We start from the raw sequence: 19,365 nt of genomic DNA, 5'->3' as shown, positions 1-19,365 counted from the left end.
TGATGTTGCAGCAGCATGAGGAGACCACAGAGTGGTGATGTGGCAGCAACATGTGGAGACCACATATTGGCCTAGTGACAGAGGGGTGAGGTGGCAGCATCATAAGTAGACCACAGAGTGGTGAAGTGACAGCAGCATGAGGAGACCACAAAGTGGCCCTGTGACAGAGTGGTGAGGTGGAAGCAGCATGAGGAGATCACAGAGTGGCCCAGTGACAAAGTGGTGACGTGGCAGCGGCATGAGGAGACCACAGAGTGGCCTAGTTACAGAGTGATAAGGTGGCAGCAGCATGAGGAGACCACAGAGTGGCCCAGTGACAGAGTGGTGAGGTGGCAGCAGCATGAGGAAACCACAGAGTGGTGATGTTGCAGCAGCATGAGGAGACCACAGAGTGGTGATGTGGCAGCAACATGAGGAGACCACAGAGTGGCCCAGTGACATAGTGGTGAGGTGACAGCAGCATTTGAAGACCAGAGAGTGGTGATGTTGTAGCAGCATGAGGAAACCACAGAGTGGTGATGTTGCGGCAGCATGAGGAGACCACAGAGTGGTGATGTGGCAGCAACATGATGAGACCACAAAGTGGCCCAGTGACAAAGTGGTGAGTTGGCAGCAGCATGAGGATACCACAGAGTGGCCCAGTGAAAGAGTGGTGAGGTGGAAGCAGCATGAGAAGACCACAGAGTGGCCCAGTGACATATTGGTGAGGTGGAAGCAGCAAGAGGAAACCACAGAGTGGTGATGTTGCAGCAGCATGAGGAGACCACAGAGTGGTGATGTGGCAGCAACATGAGGAGACCACAGAGTGGCCCAGTGACATATTGGTGAGGTGGAAGCAGCATGAGGAAACCACAGAGTAGTGATGTTTCAGCAGCATGAGGAGACCACCGAGTGGTGATGTGGAAGCAGCATGACGAGACCACAGAGTGGCCCACTGATAGAGTGGTGAGGTGCCAGCAGCAAGAGGAGACCACAGAGTGGCCCAGTGACAAAGTGGTGAGGTGACAGCAGCATGAGGAGACCACAGAGTGGCCCAGTAACGTAGTGGTGAGGTGCCAGCAGCAAGAGGAGACCACAGAGTGGCCCAGTGACAAAGTGGTGAGGTGACAGCAGCATGAGGAGACCACAGAGTGGCCCAGTAACGTAGTGGTGAGGTGGCAGCAGGATAAGGAGACCACAGAGTGGCCCAGTGAAAGAGTGGTGAGGTGGAATCAGCATGAGAAGACCACAGAGTGGCCCAGTGACTTAGTGGTGAGGTGGTGAGGTGGCAGCAGCATGAGGAAACCACAGAGTGGTGATGTCACAGCAGCATGAGGAGACCACAGAGTGGTGATGTGACAGCAGCATGAGGAGCCCACAGAGCGGTGAGGTGGCATCAGCATGAGGAGACCACAGAGTGGCACAGTGACATAGTCGTGAGGTGGCAGCAGCATTAGAAGACCACAGAGTGGTGATGTAGAAAAAACATGAGGAGACCACAGAGTGGCCCAGTGACATATTGGTGAGGTGGAAGCAGCATGAGGAAACCACAGAGTGGTGATGTTTCAGCAGCATGAGGAGACCACAGAGTGGTGATGTGGAAGCAGCATGACGAGACCACAGAGTGGCCCACTGATAGAGTGGTGAGGTGCCAGCAGCAAGAGGAGACCACAGAGTGGCCCAGTAACGTAGTGGTGAGGTGGCAGCAGGATAAGGAGACCACAGAGTGGCCCAGTGAAAGAGTGGTGAGGTGGAATCAGCATGAGAAGACCACAGAGTGGCCCAGTGACTTAGTGGTGAGGTGGTGAGGTGGCAGCAGCATGAGGAAACCACAGAGTGGTGATGTGGCAGCAGCATGAGGAGACCACAGATTGATGATGTGACAGCAGCATGAGGAGCCCACAGAGCGGTGAGGTGGCATCAGCATGGGGAGACCACAGAGTGGTGATGTGGCAGCAGCATGAGGAGACCACAGAGTGGCACAGTGACAGAGTGATGAGGTGGCAGCAGCATGAGGAGAGCACAGGGTGGCCCAGTGACAGAGTGGGGAGCAATACCAGTACCAACTATTAGCTGAAACAGGTAACCAGAAAAAACAGTTCTCTTTTGACAAAGTTTAAGTGGATGATTTACTTACAAGAGATGCAGTATTGTCTGCTTGAGCCTATCTAATCTACAGTAAGGTCACCTGATGAACCAACACATTATAGTCATTGGAGAAACGCGTTGGGACGCGACTTGGGATCCAGAAAAGTTTGAGGGTATTCTGAGGGCTTAGCCAAGTGGGGTCACCCCCTTCGTGGTGAGTGCCGTGCTTGTAGGCAGGAATAGTGCAAGGGAGAAATCAGGGACAGCTGACCTGGCTTCACGAACAAACCCCACTTTTCCTCAGAAATCATGTTGAATTGAGAAAACCTGTCGATGAGCAAAGAAAAAGAGATCCATTAAATGGAATCTACATTTGTCTCCTTACTTCGATCATGGTTTATGAGTGTAAGTATAGACGGGCTTGATAAAGTATGGATGTAAGCCCCACCGGTTATCAATTTACCCTAAAAGTACCTACCGTATATTGATGCCAGATATGTGCTTTATATATATATTTGTGAAGTTATGTTTATGTGGTTTTAATAGTATCATTAAAGGTTAATGTCACGAACCAGCGGGTGTGAACCCACTGTGCTACGTGTCCCACCTCCTCTAAGTGCGTTGTCTAAGTGTACCCCTCGATTCTTCACAGTACCCCTGATGGTGGGGATAGACCTTCCCAAGGGAAACACCAGGTCGCTACCTCTTGAGGAGGGAAGGCACAAAAGGCAGCTGGTCCAGGCAGACCAGGAGATACCTGGGTAGGTATCAGAAGTACAAGCGTAGTCAGGCAGGCGGGGTAGTTACCAGGAGCAACAGTGCAGGACTAAAGGATGAAGCAGAGGCGTAGTTAGACAGGAAGAAGGTCAGGGCAGGCGGCATATGAACAGGTCAGTCAATCTGGCTCGGCAACAGGAGAGTCAAGGCAAGCAGGCAGGGATCAGATGAGTAACAGAATCCAGGGACAAGGTATAAGTCAGGAGCACACGTATCAGGAGCTTAGCAAACACAAGGACCTTGACACTGAGGCATCTGGGAATGGGACTGAGGCACTTAAGTAACTGCAGGAAAGCCTGGGTTGGTCAGCTAGGTCACATGACCCAAACCATGCAGCCCAGGGAGTGATGCGTGCCGCCCCTAGGACAGTGTTACACGAAACCAGCAGCAAGCATCCTATGGACAGGGCTGAGTGGAACCTGGGGAGCGGAATCCTCAGCTCCACAGCACATACAGCAACAGAGCCCAGGATGCAGTGGTGGACGGAAGGGTCAGGACCACTGCGGTAAGTGGGGGAACAGCGGCGTACAGCAGCCGCTGTTATAGTTATATTTTAAATAGGGGTAAAATCTCTTGTAAGTAAATTTGATATAACACTTGAAGCAATATACACTCACCTAAAGAATTATTAGGAACACCTGTTCTATTTCTCATTAATGCAATTATCTAGTCAACCAATCACATGGCAGTTGCTTCAATGCATTTAGGGGGGTGGTCCTGGTCAAGACAATCTCCTGAACTCCAAACTGAATGTCAGAATGGGAAAGAAAGGTGATTTAAGCAATTTTGAGCGTGGCATGGTTGTTGGTGCCAGACGGGCCGGTCTGAGTATTTCACAATATGCTCAGTTACTGGGATTTTCACGCACAACCATTTCTAGGGTTTACAAAGAATGGTGGGAAAAGGGAAAAACATCCAGTATGCGGCAGTCCTGTGGGCAAAAATGCCTTGTGGATGCTAGAGGTCAGAGGAGAATGGGCCGACTGATTCAAGCTGATAGAAGAGCAACGTTGACTGAAATAACCACTCGTTACAACAGAGGTATGCAGCAAAGCATTTGTGAAGCCACAACACGCACAACCTTGAGGCGGATGGGCTACAACAGCAGAAGACCCCACCGGGTACCACTCATCTCCACTACAAATAGGAAAAAGAGGCTACAATTTGCACGAGCTCACCAAAATTGGACCGTTGAAGACTGGAAAAATGTTGCCTGGTCTGATGAGTCTTGATTTCTGTTGAGACATTCAAATGGTAGAGTCCGAATTTGGCGTAAACAGAATGAGAACATGTATCCATCCGCTGATGGCTACTTCCAGCAGGATAATGCACCATGTCACAAAGCTCGAATCATTTCAATTTGGTTTCTTGAACATGACAATGAGTTCACTGTACTAAAATGGCCCCCACAGTCACCAGATTTCAACCCAATAGAGCATCTTCGGGATGTGGTGGAACGGGAGCTTCGTGTCCTGGATGTGCATCCCTCAAATCTCCATCAACTGCAAGATGCTATCCTATCAATATGGGCCAACATTTCTAAAGAATGCTATCAGCACCTTGTTGAATCAATGCCACGTAGAATTAAGGCAGTTCTGAAGGCAAAAGGGGGTCCAACACCGTATTAGTATGGTGTTCCTAATAATTCTTTAGGTGAGTGTATAATGAAGCACTTAGATAATATGAGATGCTCAACTAAGTACGTATCCACCAAATTTACCAATGCCAGATATCACTGATATATTATAGTGTACTTAGATAATGTAAGATGCTAAACATGTCAACTAAATTTACACATAGAGTTAATGCCGCCAAAACTATTACCTAAAAGGTGGTATCTCCAGACATTACTGACATATTTGGATCATATAAGATACTCAATTCAGTAAATATCAACCAATATCCACATAGTTACCCAAATATCAGAATAGTACTTCATATAAAGAACTTGATTGTGGTCAAGAGACCTCTTACATATCCCATGGTAACATAGGTGGCATAGATGGCAGGAGGGCTGATGTATAAATAGATGGCTACATCGATGGCCAGAGGGGCTGGTGCAGGAGTGGATGTCCTGAAAATAGATGTGCTGTAAATAAAGAACTTTGCCTTCTTTATAGGGCTGAAGTGCGCACCACACTCCCGAAAGTTCCGGTGAGTGAAGCGCACGCCGACACCATGTGTGTTCGCATCGCCAGAACTTCTCTTCTATGGAACGCAAACCCCATGCGCTCACCTCGTGTGGAGCTTACTGTCAGTGGAACGCAAATGCATTCCACCTCTGGCTCACTTGTCAATCATCTTCCTGTCTGTGGAACGCAAATGCGATACATGTTCTCATTCTGTTTACGCCAAATTCGGACTCTACCATTTGAATGTCTCAACAGAAATCGAGACTCATCAGACCAGGCAACATTTTTCCAGTCTTCAACAGTCCAATTTTGGTGATCTCGTGCAAATTGTAGCCTCTTTTTCCCATTTGTAGTGGAGATGAGTGGTACCCGGTGGGGTCTTCTGCTGTTGTAGCCCATCCGCCTCAAGGTTGTGCGTGTTGTGGCTTCACAAATGCTTTGCTGCATACCTCGGTTGTAACGAGTGGTTATTTCAGTCAACGTTGCTCTTCTATCAGCTTGAATCAGTCGGCCCATTCTCCTCTGACCTCTAGAATCCACAAGGCATTTTTGCCCACAGGACTGCCGCATACTGGATGTTTTTCCCTTTTCACACCATTCTTTGTAAACCCTAGAAATGGTTGTGCGTGAAAATCCCAGTAACTGAGCATATTGTGAAATACTCAGACCGGCCCGTCTGGCACCAACAACCATGCCACGCTCAAAATTGCTTAAATCACCTTTCTTTCCCATTCTGACATTCAGTTTGGAGTTCAGGAGATTGTCTTGACCAGGACCACCCCCCTAAATGCATTGAAGCAACTGCCATGTGATTGGTTGACTAGATAATTGCATTAATGAGAAATAGAACAGGTGTTCCTAATAATTCTTTAGGTGAGTGTATATCGAACCCCTTATTCAGTATTTAGTGGAAGCAGGTATAACAACCTACTTAATTAGAATTTTGTAGAAGCAGGTATATCGAAGGCCATAATCAATATTTGTTAGAAGCAGGTATATCAGTCCTCTTAAGTATTTTCTGAAAGCAGTTATATCGCAGTCCTCAATCAATATTTGGTGGAAGCAGGTATATCAATCCCCTTAATCAGTATTTTGTGGAAGCAGGTATATCTCAGGCCTCAATCAATATTTGGTGGAAACCGCTTATATCGAACTCCTTAATCTGTATTTTGTGGAATCAGGTATATCGCAGGCCATAATCAATATTTGTTAGAAGCAGGTATATCAGTCCTCTTAATAATCATTTTGTGGAAGCAGGTATATCGCAGGCCTCAACCAGTATTTTGCGGAAGTAGGTATATCAAACCCCTTAATCAGTATTTTGTAGAATCAGGTATATTGCAGGCCTCAATTAATATTTGGTGGAAGCAGGTATATCAATCCCCTTAATCAGTATTTTGTGGAAGCAGGTATATCTCAGGCCTCAATCAATATTTGGTGGAAACCGCTTATATCAAACTCCTTAATCTGTATTTTGTGGAAGCAGGTATATCAAACCCCTTAATCAGTATTTTGTGGAATCTGATATAATCACAGCCCTTAATCAGTATTTGGCGGAAGCAGATATATCAAACCCCTTAATCAGTATTTTTTGGAAGCAGGTGTATCAAACCCCTCAATCAATATTTGGTGGAAGCAGGTATATCGAACTCCTTAATCAGAATTTTGTGGAAAACAGGTATATCGCAGGCCTCAATCATTATTTTGTGAAAGCAGGTATATCAAACCCCTTAATCAGTATTTTGCGGAATCTCGTATATCGCAAGCCTCAATCAGTATTTTCTGAAAGCAGGTATATCGAACCCTTTAACCAGAATTTTATGGAAGTAGGTATATCGCAGGCCTCAATTTATATTTGGCGGAAACAGGTATATCAAACCCCTAAATCAGTATTTTGTGGAAGCATGTATATAGCAGCCCTCAATCAATATTTGGTGGAAGCAGGTATATCAATCCCCTTAATCAGTATTTTGTGGAAGCAGGTATATCTCAGGCCTCAATCAATATTTGGTGGAAACCGCTTATATCGAACTCCTTAATCTGCATTTTGTGGAAGCAGGTATATCAAACCCCTTAATCAGTATTTTGTGGAATCTGATATAATCGCAGCCCTTAATCAGTATTTGGCGGAAGCAGATATATCAAACCCCTTAATCAGTATTTTGTGTAAGCAGGTGTATCGCACCTCTCAATCAATATTTGGTGGAAGTAGGTATACCGAACCCCTTAATCAGATTTTTGTGGAAGCAGGAATATCGCAGGCCTCAATCAGTATTTTGTGAAAGCAGGTATATCAAACACCTTACTCAGTATTTTGTGGAATCAGGTACATCGCAGCCCTCAATCATTTTGTGGAAGTATTTATATCAATCTTCTTAATCAGTATTCTTTGGAAGCAGGTATTTCACAGGCCTCAATTAATATTTTGTGGAAGCAGGTATATTAAACCCCTTAAATAGTATTTTGTGGAATCAGGTATATCGCAGGCTTCAATCAATATTTGGTGGAAACAGGTATATCGAACCACTTAATCTGTATTTTGTGAAAGCAGGTATATCGCAATCCTCAATCAGTATTTTGTGGAACCAGGTATATCAAACCCCTTAATCTGTATTTTGTGGAAGCAGGTATATCGCAGCCCTCAATCAGTATTTGGTGGAAGCATGTATATTGAACCCCTTAATCAGTTAAGTTAGATAGATGAGGCTATTTGTAGGGCTATGACATCACAGGGCTGTCTGGCTGCTGATGGCTGCATGTATGGTATGGTGGGTGATCCCTCATCCTTAGAGTTGATTTCTCCATGTCCTAGCACGTGCAGCAGCCATTTTAGGAAAAAATGTCATTTGTTTCTAAGGTTTCGGTGCAAATTTAATTTTTACTGCAATTCAGATCGAATTCCACTTTGTCAACTTCGATTCTCTCATCTCCAACTACTATATCAGTTATAGACAGACAGAGGAGATGCCTTTTTCAAATTACTTGACATATAGAGCCAAAAAAGTGACAAATCTATAACCAGTAATTTAAAATTGTAATATGTGGGGAAGCCACAATGGAACATTACATTATGGGCAGTTTGGTTTTTGTACAACGATCTGTACAATTATTTAATGCACATTATGGTTTTGTTATGTTTTTGTTGCAAATTGCAGCAGCAATCACAAATTGCTTTGAACATTGCTCCAAAATACCTGCAGTAGGACCTGCACACAGGCAGCAGTTTCTTCAGCCACATGGGAGAGCAGCACACAGAAAGTTTATTTTTGGAGTGTGCTCTAGGACTTTATTTAGGGGGGTCTGAATTTAGTTAGAGGGTCTATTCTGGGGTCTTTATTTGTTTAGGAGGTCTAATCTAAAGGACTAAATGGGATGTTTTTGTTTTGCAAAGAGGCTGTGATAGCTGCAGAAGTGATGGGTCAAAAATGTATCGGCAGAAAACTCTGCAGTCACCCAGAGAACATCATGTTGGTCTGGACCGTATGAAGAAGAAAAGGAATGATTCTATAAATAACAACACCAATTTTGAGTCACTAGTAGGGATGAGCGAACCCGAACTGTATAGTTCAGGTTCGTACCAAATTTTGGGGTGTCTGTGACACGGACCCGAACATTTTCATAAAAGTTCGGTGTTCGGCGCTTTCTTGGCGCTTTTTCAAAGGCTGCAAAGAAGCCAATCAACAAGCGTCATACTACTTGCCCCAAGAGGCCATCACAGCGATAACTACTATTGGCATGGCTGTGATTGGCCAGTGCAGCATGTGACCCAGCCTCTATTTAAGCTGGAGTCACGTAGCGCCGCACGTCACTCTGCTCTGATCAGTGTAGGGATAGGATGCAGCTGCGGTTGTTAGGGCGAGATTAGGCAGTGATTTACTTACTGAAGTGATCGATATACAGCTGTGTATCATACAACCTCTGCTATTCAATTGCTCACTGTTTTAAGGCTTCCCAGAGCATTTTTCAGTCACTTTTTTCTGGGGTGATCGGCGGCCATTTTGTGTCTTGTGGTGCGCATGCACAAGCTGCCACCAAGTCCATTTTCAACCATCAATAGTGTGTTGTTTTTTTTTTGCTATCTCCTACATCAGGGGCTTGGCTGTGCTTGCTATTTTATTGAGGGGTAAAATACAATTGCCAAAATAGCAGTACCCTAAATCTGGTGTTTCAGCTGTGGCTAGCCAATTGTAATACTGTCTGCTGTCTGCCGAAGCACAATTTTTGTTCTGGGTTGAATACAATTCCCAACTTAGCAATTCCCTAAATAATTGTTTTCTGCTGTATCAGGCCAAGTTTAAATCTATCCATAAAAGGGTATATTAGATTGAAGGTGCGGATAGGGTCATCCTCAATAACTTCACACGCTACCGTGCATTTCCAAGTCTAATTCTGTCCGTAAACGTATACCTGTCATCCAGCGCCTAAATAATAGGCCTACAATTTATATTCAGCTAAATCTGTTGTTACTGCTGTGGCTGGTCAATTTATTTAGTGTCCGCCAAAGCACAGTTTTTGTTCTGGGTTGAAATACAATTCCCAACTTAGCAATTCCCTAAATCGGTGGTTTCTGCTGTATCAGGCCAAGTTTAAATCTATCCATAAAAGGGTATATTACATTGAAGGTGCGGATAGGGTCGTCCTCAATAACTTCACACGCTACCGTGCATTTCCAAGTCTAATTCTGTCCGTAAAAGGGATACCTGTCATCCAGGGCCTAAATACTAGGCCTACAATTTATATTCAGCTAAATCTGTGGTTACTGCTGTGCCTGTATTAGTGTAATACGGTACCTAAATAGATAGCCAGATAGTGTTAGGTGCCTGTAAAAAAAGGCCTGAATTTGAATTCAATACATTGGGCCAAATAATTTTTTTCTTATTGTGGTGAACGGTAACAATGAGGAAAACATCTAGTAAGGGATGCGGACATGGTTGTGGTGGTGTTAGTGGACCCTCTGGTGCTGGGAGAGGACGTGGCCGTTCTGCCACAGCCACACGTCCTAGTGTACCAACTACCTCAGGTCCCAGTATCCGCCAGAATTTACAGCGATATTTGGTAGGGCCCAATGCCGTTCTAAGGATGGTAAGGCCTGAGCAGGTACAGGCATTAGTCAATTGGGTGGCCGACAGTGGATCCAGCACGTTCACATTATCTCCCACCCAGTCTTCTGCAGAAAGCGCACGGATGGCGCCTGAAAACCAAGCCCATCAGTCTGTCATATCACCCCCATGCATATCAGGGAAACTGCCTGAGCCTCAAGTTATGCAGCAGTCTCTTATGCTGTTTGAAGACTCTGCTGGCAGGGTTTCCCAAGGGCATCCACCTAGCCCTTCCCCAGCGGTGGAAGACATAGAATGCACTGACGCACAACCACTTATGTTTCCTGATGATGAGGACATGGGAATACCACCTCAGCACATCTCTGATGATGACGAAACACAGGTGCCAACTGCTGCGTCTTTCTGCAGTGTGCAGACTGAACAGGAGGTCAGGGAGGAAGACTGGGTGGAAGACGATGCAGGGGACGATGAGGTCCTAGACCCCACATGAAATGAAGGTCGTGCCACTGACTTTCAGAATTCGGAGGAAGAGGCAGTGGTGAGACCGAGCCAACAGCGTAGCAAAAGAGGGAGCAGTGGGCAAAAGCAGAACACCCGCCGCCAAGAGAGTCCGTCTGCTACTGGCCACCGCCATCTGGGACTGAGCACCCCAAAGGCAGCTTCAAGGAGTTCCCTGGCGTGGCAGTTCTCCAAACAATGTGCTGACGACAAGACCCGAGTGGTTTGCACGCTGTGCCATCAGAGCCTGAAGCGAGGCATTAACGTTCTGAACCTTAGCACAACCTGCATGACCAGGCACCTGCATGCAAAGCATGAACTGCAGTGGAGTAAACACCTTAAAAACAAGGAACTCACTCAGGCTCCCCCTGCTACCTCTTGTGCTGCTGCCGCCTCGGCCTCTTCCTCCGCCTCTGGAGGAACGTTGGTACCTGCCGCCCAGCAAACAGAGGATGTACCACCAACACCACCACCTCCGTCACCAAGCATCTCAACCATGTCACACGGCAGCGTTCAGCTCTCCATCTCACAAACATTTGAGAGAAAGCGTAAATTCCCACCTAGCCACCCTCGATCCCTGGCCCTGAATGCCAGCATTTCTAAACTACTGGCCTATGAAATGCTGTCATTCAGGCTGGTGGACACAGACAGCTTCAAACAGCTCACGTCGCTTGCTGTCCCACAGTGTGTTGTTCCCAGCCGCCACTACTTCTCCAAGAGAGCAGTGCCTTCCCTGCACAACCAAGTATCCGATAAAATCAAGTGTGCACTGCGCAACGCCATCTGTGGCAAGGTCCACCTAACCACAGATACGTGGACCAGTAAGCACGGCCAGGGACGCTTTATCTCCCTAACTGCACACTGGGTAAATGTAGTGGCGGCTGGGCCCCAGGCGGAGAGCTGTTTGGCGCACGTCCTTCCACCGCCAAGGATCGCAGGGCAACATTCTTTGCCTCCTGTTGCCTCCTCCTCCTACTCGGCTTCCTCCTCCTCTTCTTACACCTGCTCATCCAGTTAGCCACACACCTTCACCACCAACTTCAGCACAGCCCGGGGTAAACGTCAGCAGGCCATTCTGAAACTCATATGTTTGGGGGGACAGGCCCCACACCGCACAGGAGTTGTGGCGGCGTATAGAACAACAGACCGACGAGTGGTTGCTGCCGGTGAGCCTCAAGCCCAACCTGGTGGTGTGCGATAATGGGCGAAATCTCGTTGCAGCTCTGGGACTAGCCGGTTTGACGCACATCCCTTGCCTGGCGCATGTGCTGAATTTGGTGGTGCAGAAGTTCATTCACAACTACCCCGACATGTCAGAGCTGCTGCATGAAGTGCGGGCCGTCTGTTCGCGCTTCCGGCGTTCACATCCGGCCTTCCCGCTCACCGCCTCATATGCGACGTGCCCACCAGGTGGAACTCCACCTTGCACATGCTGGACAGACTGTGCGAGCAGCAGCAGGCCATAGTGGAGTTTCAGCTGCAGCACGCACCGGTCAGTCGCACTGCGGAACAGCACCACTTCACCACCAATGACTGGGCCTCTATGCGAGACCTGTGTGCCCTGTTGCGCTGTTTTGAGTACTCCACCAACATGGCCAGTGGCGATGACGCCGTTATCAGCGTTACAATACCACTTCTATGTCTCCTTGAGAAAACACTTAGGGCGATGATGGAAGAGGAGGTGGCCCAGGAGGAGGAGGAGGAGGAGGAGGAGGAAGAAGAGGGGTCATTTTTAGCACTTTCAGGCCAGTCTCTTAGAAGTGACTCAGAGGGAGTTTTTTTGCAACAGCAGAGGCCAGGTACAAATGTGGCCAGACAGGGCCCACTACTGGAGGACGAGGAGGACGAGGATGAGGAGGAGGTGGAGGAGGATGAGGATGAAGCATGTTCACAGTGGGGTGGCACCCAACGCAGCTCGGGCCCATCACTGGTGTGTGGCTGGGGGGAAACGCAGGACGATGACGATACGCCTCCCACAGAGGACAGCTTGTCCTTACCTCTGGGCAGCCTGGCACACATGAGCGACTACATGCTGCAGTGCCTGCGCAACGACAGCAGAGTTGCCCACATTTTAACGTGTGCGGACTACTGGGTTGCCACCCTGCTGGATCCCCGATACAAAGACAATGTGCCAACCTTACTTCCTGCACTGGAGCGTGATAGGAAGATGCGCGAGTACAAGCGCACGTTGGTAGACGCGCTACTGAGAGCATTCCCAAATGTCACAGGGGAACAAGTGGAAGCCCAAGGCGAAGGCAGAGGAGGAGCAAGAGGTCGCCAACGCAGCTGTGTCACGGCCAGCTCCTCTGAGGGCAGGGTTAGCATGGCAGAGATGTGGAAAAGTTTTGTCACCACGCCACAGCTAACTGCACCACCACCTGATACGGAACGTGTTAGCAGGAGGCAACATTTCACTAACATGGTGGAACAGTACGTGTGCACACCCCTCCACGTACTGACTGATGGTTCGGCCCTATTCAACTTCCGGGTCTCCAAATTGTCCACGTGGCCAGAGCTAGCCTTTTATGCCTTGGAGGTGCTGGCCTGCCCGGCGGCCAGCGTTTTGTCTGAACGTGTATTCAGCACGGCAGGGGGCGTCATTACAGACAAACGCAGCCGCCTGTCTACAGCCAATGTGGACAAGCTGACGTTCATAAAAATGAACCAAGCATGGATCCATAGGACCTGTCCATCCCTTGTGCAGATTAGACATTTATAACTACCTCCCCTTAACCATACAGGGAGTGCAGAATTATTAGGCAAGTTGTATTTTTGAGGATTAATTTTATTATTGAACAACAACCATGTTCTCAATGAACCCAAAAAACTCATTAATATCAAAGCTGAATATTTTTGAAAGTAGTTTTTAGTTTTAGCTATTTTAGGGGGATATCTGTGTGTGCAGGTGACTATTACTGTACATAATTATTCGGCAACTTAACAAAAAACAAATATATACCCATTTCAATTATTTATTTTTACCAGTGAAACCAATATAACATTTCAACATTCACAAATATACATTTCTGACATTCAAAAACAAAACAAAAACAAATCAGTGACCAATATAGCCACCTTTCTTTGCAAGGACACTCAAAAGCCTGCCATCCATGGATTCTGTCAGTGTTTTGATCTGTTCACCATCAACATTGCGTGCAGCAGCAACCACAGCCTCCCAGACACTGTTCAGAGAGGTGTACTGTTTTCCCTCCTTGTAAATCTCACATTTGATGATGGACCACAGGTTCTCAATGGGGTTCAGATCAAGTGAACAAGGAGGCCATGTCATTAGATTTTCTTCTTTTATACCCTTTCTTGCCAGCCACGCTGTGGAGTACTTGGACGCGTGTGATGGAGCATTGTCCTGCATGAAAATCATGTTTTTCTTGAAGGACTCAGAATTCTTCCTGTACCACTGCTTGAAGAAGGTGTCTTCCAGAAACTGGCAGTAGGACTGGGAGTTGAGCTTGACTCCATCCTCAACCCGAAAAGGCCCCACAAGCTCATCTTTGATGATACCAGCCCAAACCAGTACTCCACCTCCACCTTCCTTGAGTCGGACTGGAGCGCTCTGCCCTTTACCAATCCAGCCACGGGCCCATCCATCTGGCCCATCAAGACTCACTCTCATTTCATCAGTCCATAAAACCTTAGAAAAATCAGTCTTGAGATATTTCTTGGCCCAGTCTTGACGTTTCAGCTTGTGTGTCTTGTTCAGTGGTGGTCGTCTTTCAGCCTTTCTTACCTTGGCCATGTCTCTGAGTATTGCACACCTTGTGCTTTTGGGCACTCCAGTGATGTTGCAGCTCTGAAATATGGCCAAACTGGTGGCATCTTGGCAGCTGCACGCTTGACTTTTCTCAGTTCATGGTCAGTTATTTTGCGCCTTGGTTTTTCCACACGCTTCTTGCGACCCTGTTGACTATTTTGAATGAAACGCTTGATTGTTCGATGATCACGCTTCAGAAGCTTTGCAATTTTAAGAGTGCTGCATCCCTCTGCAAGATATCTCACTATTTTTGACTTTTCTGAGCCTGTCAAGTCCTTCTTTTGACCCATTTTGCCAAAGGAAAGGAAGTTGCCTAATAATTATGCACACCTGATATAGGGTGTTGATGTCATTAGACCACACCCCTTCTCATTACAGAGATGCACATCACCTAATATGCTTAATTGGTAGTAGACTTTCGAGCCTATACAGCTTGGAGTAAGACAACATGCATAAAGAGGATGATGTGGTCAAAATACTCATTTGCCTAATAATTCTGCACGCAGTGTATATTATTGTACTCCAGGGCACTTCCTCATTCAATCCTTTTTTTATTTTCATTTTACCATTATATTGCGGGGCAACCCAAAGTTGAATGAACCTCTCCTCTGTCTGGGTGCCGGGGCCTAAAAATATCTGACAGTGGCCTGTTCCAGTGTTGGGTGACGTGAAGCCTGATTCTCTGCTATGACATTAAGCCTGATTCTCTGCTATGACATGAAGCCTGATTCTCTGCTATGGGACCTCTCTCCTCTGTCTGGGTGCCGGGGCCTAAATATCTGACAATGGCCTGTTCCAGTGGTGGGTGACGTGAAGCCTGATTCTCTGCTATGACTTGAAGCCTGATTCTCTGCTATGACATGAAGCCTGATTCTCTGCTATGGGACCTCTCTCCTCTGTCTGGGTGCCGGGGCCTAAATATCTGACAATGGCCTGTTCCAGTGGTGGGTGACGTGAAGCCTGAATCTCTGCTATGACTTGAAGCCTGATTATCTGCTATGGGACCTCTCTCCTCTGTCTGGGTGCCGGGGCCTAAAAATATCTGACAATGGCCTGTTCCAGTGGTGGGTGACATGAAGCCTGATTCTCTGCTATGGGACCTCTCTCCTCTGTCTGGGTGCCAGGGCCTAAATATCTGACAATGGCCTGTTCCAGTGGTGGGTGACATGAAGCCTGATTCTCTGCCATGAGACCTCTCTCCAATTGATATTGGTTAATTTTAATTAATTTTATTTTTATTTCCCTATCCACATTTGTTTGCAGGGGATTTACCTACATTTTGCTTTCTTTTGCAGCCCTCTAGCCCTTTCCTGAGCTATTTTGCAGCCTTTTTAGTGCCGAAAAGTTCGGGTCCCCATTGACTTCAATGGGGTTCGGGTTCGGGGCGAAGTTCGGGTCGAGTTCGGATCCCGAACATTTTCTAGAAGTTCGGCCGAACTTCTCGAACCCGAACATCCAGGTGTTCGCTCAACTCTAGTCACTAGGTTTATACAGGTGCTGTCACCTCTCCTTAACCACCTCCCGACCGCCTAAAGCACGGATGCGTCCGGAAGGTGGTTGATTCATTCCTCCTGGACGCATCCGTGCGTCATCTCGCGAGACGCGAGATTTCCTGTGAACGCGCGCACACAGGCGTGCGCGTTCACAGGATCGGAAGGTAAGAGAGTGGATCTCCAGCCTGCCAGCGGCGATCGTTCGCTGGCAGGCTGGAGATGTGTTTTTTTTAACCCCTAACAGGTATATTAGACGCTGTTATGATAACAGCGTCTAATATACCTGCTACTTGGTCCTCTGGTGGTCCCCTTTGTTTGGATCGACCACCAGAGGACACAGGTAGCTCAGTAAAGTAGCACCAACCACCACTACACTACACTACACCCCCCCCGTCACTTATTAACCCCTTATTCACCCCAGATCACCCCAGATCACCCCAGATCACCCCCCTGTCATTGATCACCCCCCTGTCATTGATAACCCCCTGTAAGGCTCCATTCAGAGGTCCGTATGAATTTTACGGATCCACTGATAGATGGATCGGATCCGCAAAACACATACGGACATCTGAATGGAGCCTTACAGGGGAGTGATCAATGACTGTGGTGATCACCCCATATAGACTCCCTGATCACCCCCCTGTCATTGATCACCCCCCTGTCATTGATCACCCCCCTGTAAGGCTGCATTCAGATGTCTGTATGATTTTTACGGATCCACTGATACATGGATCAGATCCGCAAAACACATACGGACATCTGAATGGAGCCTTACAGGGGGGTGATCAATGACAGGGGGGTGATCACCCCATATAGACTCCCTGATCATCCCCCTGTCATTGATCACCCCCCTGTCATTGATCACCCCCCTGTCATGCTGCACTCAGATGTCCGTATGATTTTTACGGATCCACTGATACATGGATCAGATCCGCAAAACACATATGGACATCCGAATGGAGCCTTATAGGGGGGTGATCAATGACAGGGGGGTGATCAATGACAGGGGGGTGATCACCCCATATAGACTCCCTGATCACCCCCCTGTCATTGATCACCCCCCTGTCATTGATCACCCCCCTGTAAGGCTCCATTCAGACATTTTTTTGGCCCAAGTTAGCGGAAATTATTATTTTTTTTCTTACAAAGTCTCATATTCCACTAACTTGTGTCAAAAAATAAAATCTCACATGAACTCACCATACCCCTCATGGAATACAAATGCGTAAAAATTTTTCGACATTTATATTCCAGACTTCTCACGCTTCAGGGCCCCTAGATTGCCAGGGCAGTATAAATACCCCACATGTGACCCCATTTCGGAAAGAAGACACCCCAAGGTATTCCGTGAGGGGCATATTGAGTCCATGAAAGATTGAAATTTTTGTCCCAAGTTAGCGGAAAGGGAGACTTTGAGAAAAAAAAAAATATATATCAATTTCCGCTAACTTGTGCCAAAAAAAAAAAAAATTTCTATGAACTCGCCATGCCCCTCATTGAATACCTTGGGGTGTCTTCTTTCCAAAATGGGGTCACATGTGGGGTATTTATACTGCCCTGGCATTTTAGGGGCCCCAAAGCGTGAGAAGAAGTCTGGTATCCAAATGTCTAAAAATGCCCTCCTAAAAGGAATTTGGGCACCTTTGCGCATCTAGGCTGCAAAAAAGTGTCACACATCTGGTATCTCCGTATTCAGGAGAAGTTGGGGAATGTGTTTTGGGGTGTCATTTTACATATACCCATGCTGGGTGAGAGAAATATCTTGGTCAAATGCCAACTTTGTATAAAAAAAAATGGGAAAAGTTGTCTTTTGCCAAGATATTTCTTTCACCCAGCATGGGTATATGTAAAAAGACACCCCAAAACACATTCCCCAACTTCTCCTGAATACGGCGATACCACATGTGTGACACTTTTTTGCAGCCTAGGTTGGCAAAGGGGCCCACATTCCAAAGAGCACCTTTAGGATTTCACAGGTCATTTACCTACTTACCACACATTAGGGCCCCTGTAAAATGCCAGGGCAGTATAACTACCCCACAAGTGACCCCATTTTGAAAAGAAGACACCCCAAGGTATTCCGTGAGGGGCATGGCGAGTTCCTAGAATTTTTTTTTTTTTTGGCACAAGTTAGTGGAAAATGATGATTTTATTTTATTTTTTCTTACAAAGTCTCATATTCCACTAACTTGTGACAAAAAATAAAAACTTCCATGAACTCACTATGCCCATCAGCGAATATCTTGGGGTGTCTTCTTTCCAAAATGGGGTCACTTGTGGGGTAGTTATACTGCCCTGGCATTCTAGGGGCCCAAATGTGTGGTAAGGAGTTTGAAATCAAATTCTGTAAAAAATGACCAGTGAAATCCGAAAGGTGCTCTTTGGAATGTGGGCCCCTTTGCCCACCTAGGCTGCAAAAAAGTGCCACACATGTGGTATCTCCGTATTCAGGAGAAGTTGGGGAATATGTTTTGGGGTGTCATTTTACATATACCCATGCTGGGTGAGAGAAATATCTTGGCAAAAGACCACTTTGTATAAAAAAAATGGGAAAAGTTGTCTTTTGCCAAGATATTTCTCTCACCCAGCATGGGTATATGTAAAATGACACCCCAAAACACATTTCCCAACTTCTCCTGAATACAGAGATACCACATGTGTGACACTTTTTTGCAGCCTAGGTGGGCAAAGGGGCCCACATTCCAAAGAGCACCTTTCGGATTTCACCAGCCATTTTTTACAGAATTTGATTTCAAACTCCTTACCACACATTTGGGCCCCTAGAATGCCAGGGCAGTATAACTACCCCACAAGTGACCCCATTTTGGAAAGAAGACATCCCAAGGTATTCGCTGATGGGCATAGTGAGTTCATGGAAGTTTTTATTTTTTGTCACAAGTTAGTGGAATATGAGACTTTGTAAGAAAAAAATAAATAATAAAATCATCATTTTCCGCTAACTTGTGACAAAAAATAAAAAGTTCTATGAACTCACTATGCCCATCAGCGATTACCTTAGGGTGTCTACTTTCCGAAATGGGGTCATTTGTGGGGTGTTTATACTGTCTGGCCATTGTAGAACCTCAGGAAACATGACAGGTGCTCAGAAAGTCAGAGCTGCTTCAAAAAGCGGAAATTCAAATTTTTGTACCATAGTTTGTAAATGCTATAACTTTTACCCAAACCATTTTTTTTAACCCAAACATTTTTTTTTATCAAAGACATGTAAAACAATAAATTTAGAGCAAAAATTATATATGGATCTTGTTTTTTTTTGCAAAATTTTACAACTGAAAAATGTCAGCAGCAATGAAATACCACCAAATGAAAGCTCTATTAGTGAGAAGAAAAGGAGGTAAAATTCATTTGGGTGGTAAGTTGCATGACCGAGCAATAAACGGTGAAAATAGTGTAGGTCAGAAGTGTAAAAAGTGGCCTGGTCTTTCAGGGTATTTAAGCTATGGGGGCTGAGGTGGTTAAATACCTGTTATATCAAATACTTGTATCCCACACAAAGTCCCCACATCTCTCTGTCTAATTGAAAACTTGATGTTACCATTCCTTTTGAC

Source organism: Bufo bufo, chromosome 5, assembly GCF_905171765.1.
Source record: "Bufo bufo chromosome 5, aBufBuf1.1, whole genome shotgun sequence".
Taxonomy (NCBI): Eukaryota; Metazoa; Chordata; class Amphibia; order Anura; family Bufonidae; genus Bufo; species Bufo bufo.
Note: the sequence above shows the minus strand (reverse complement) of the source record.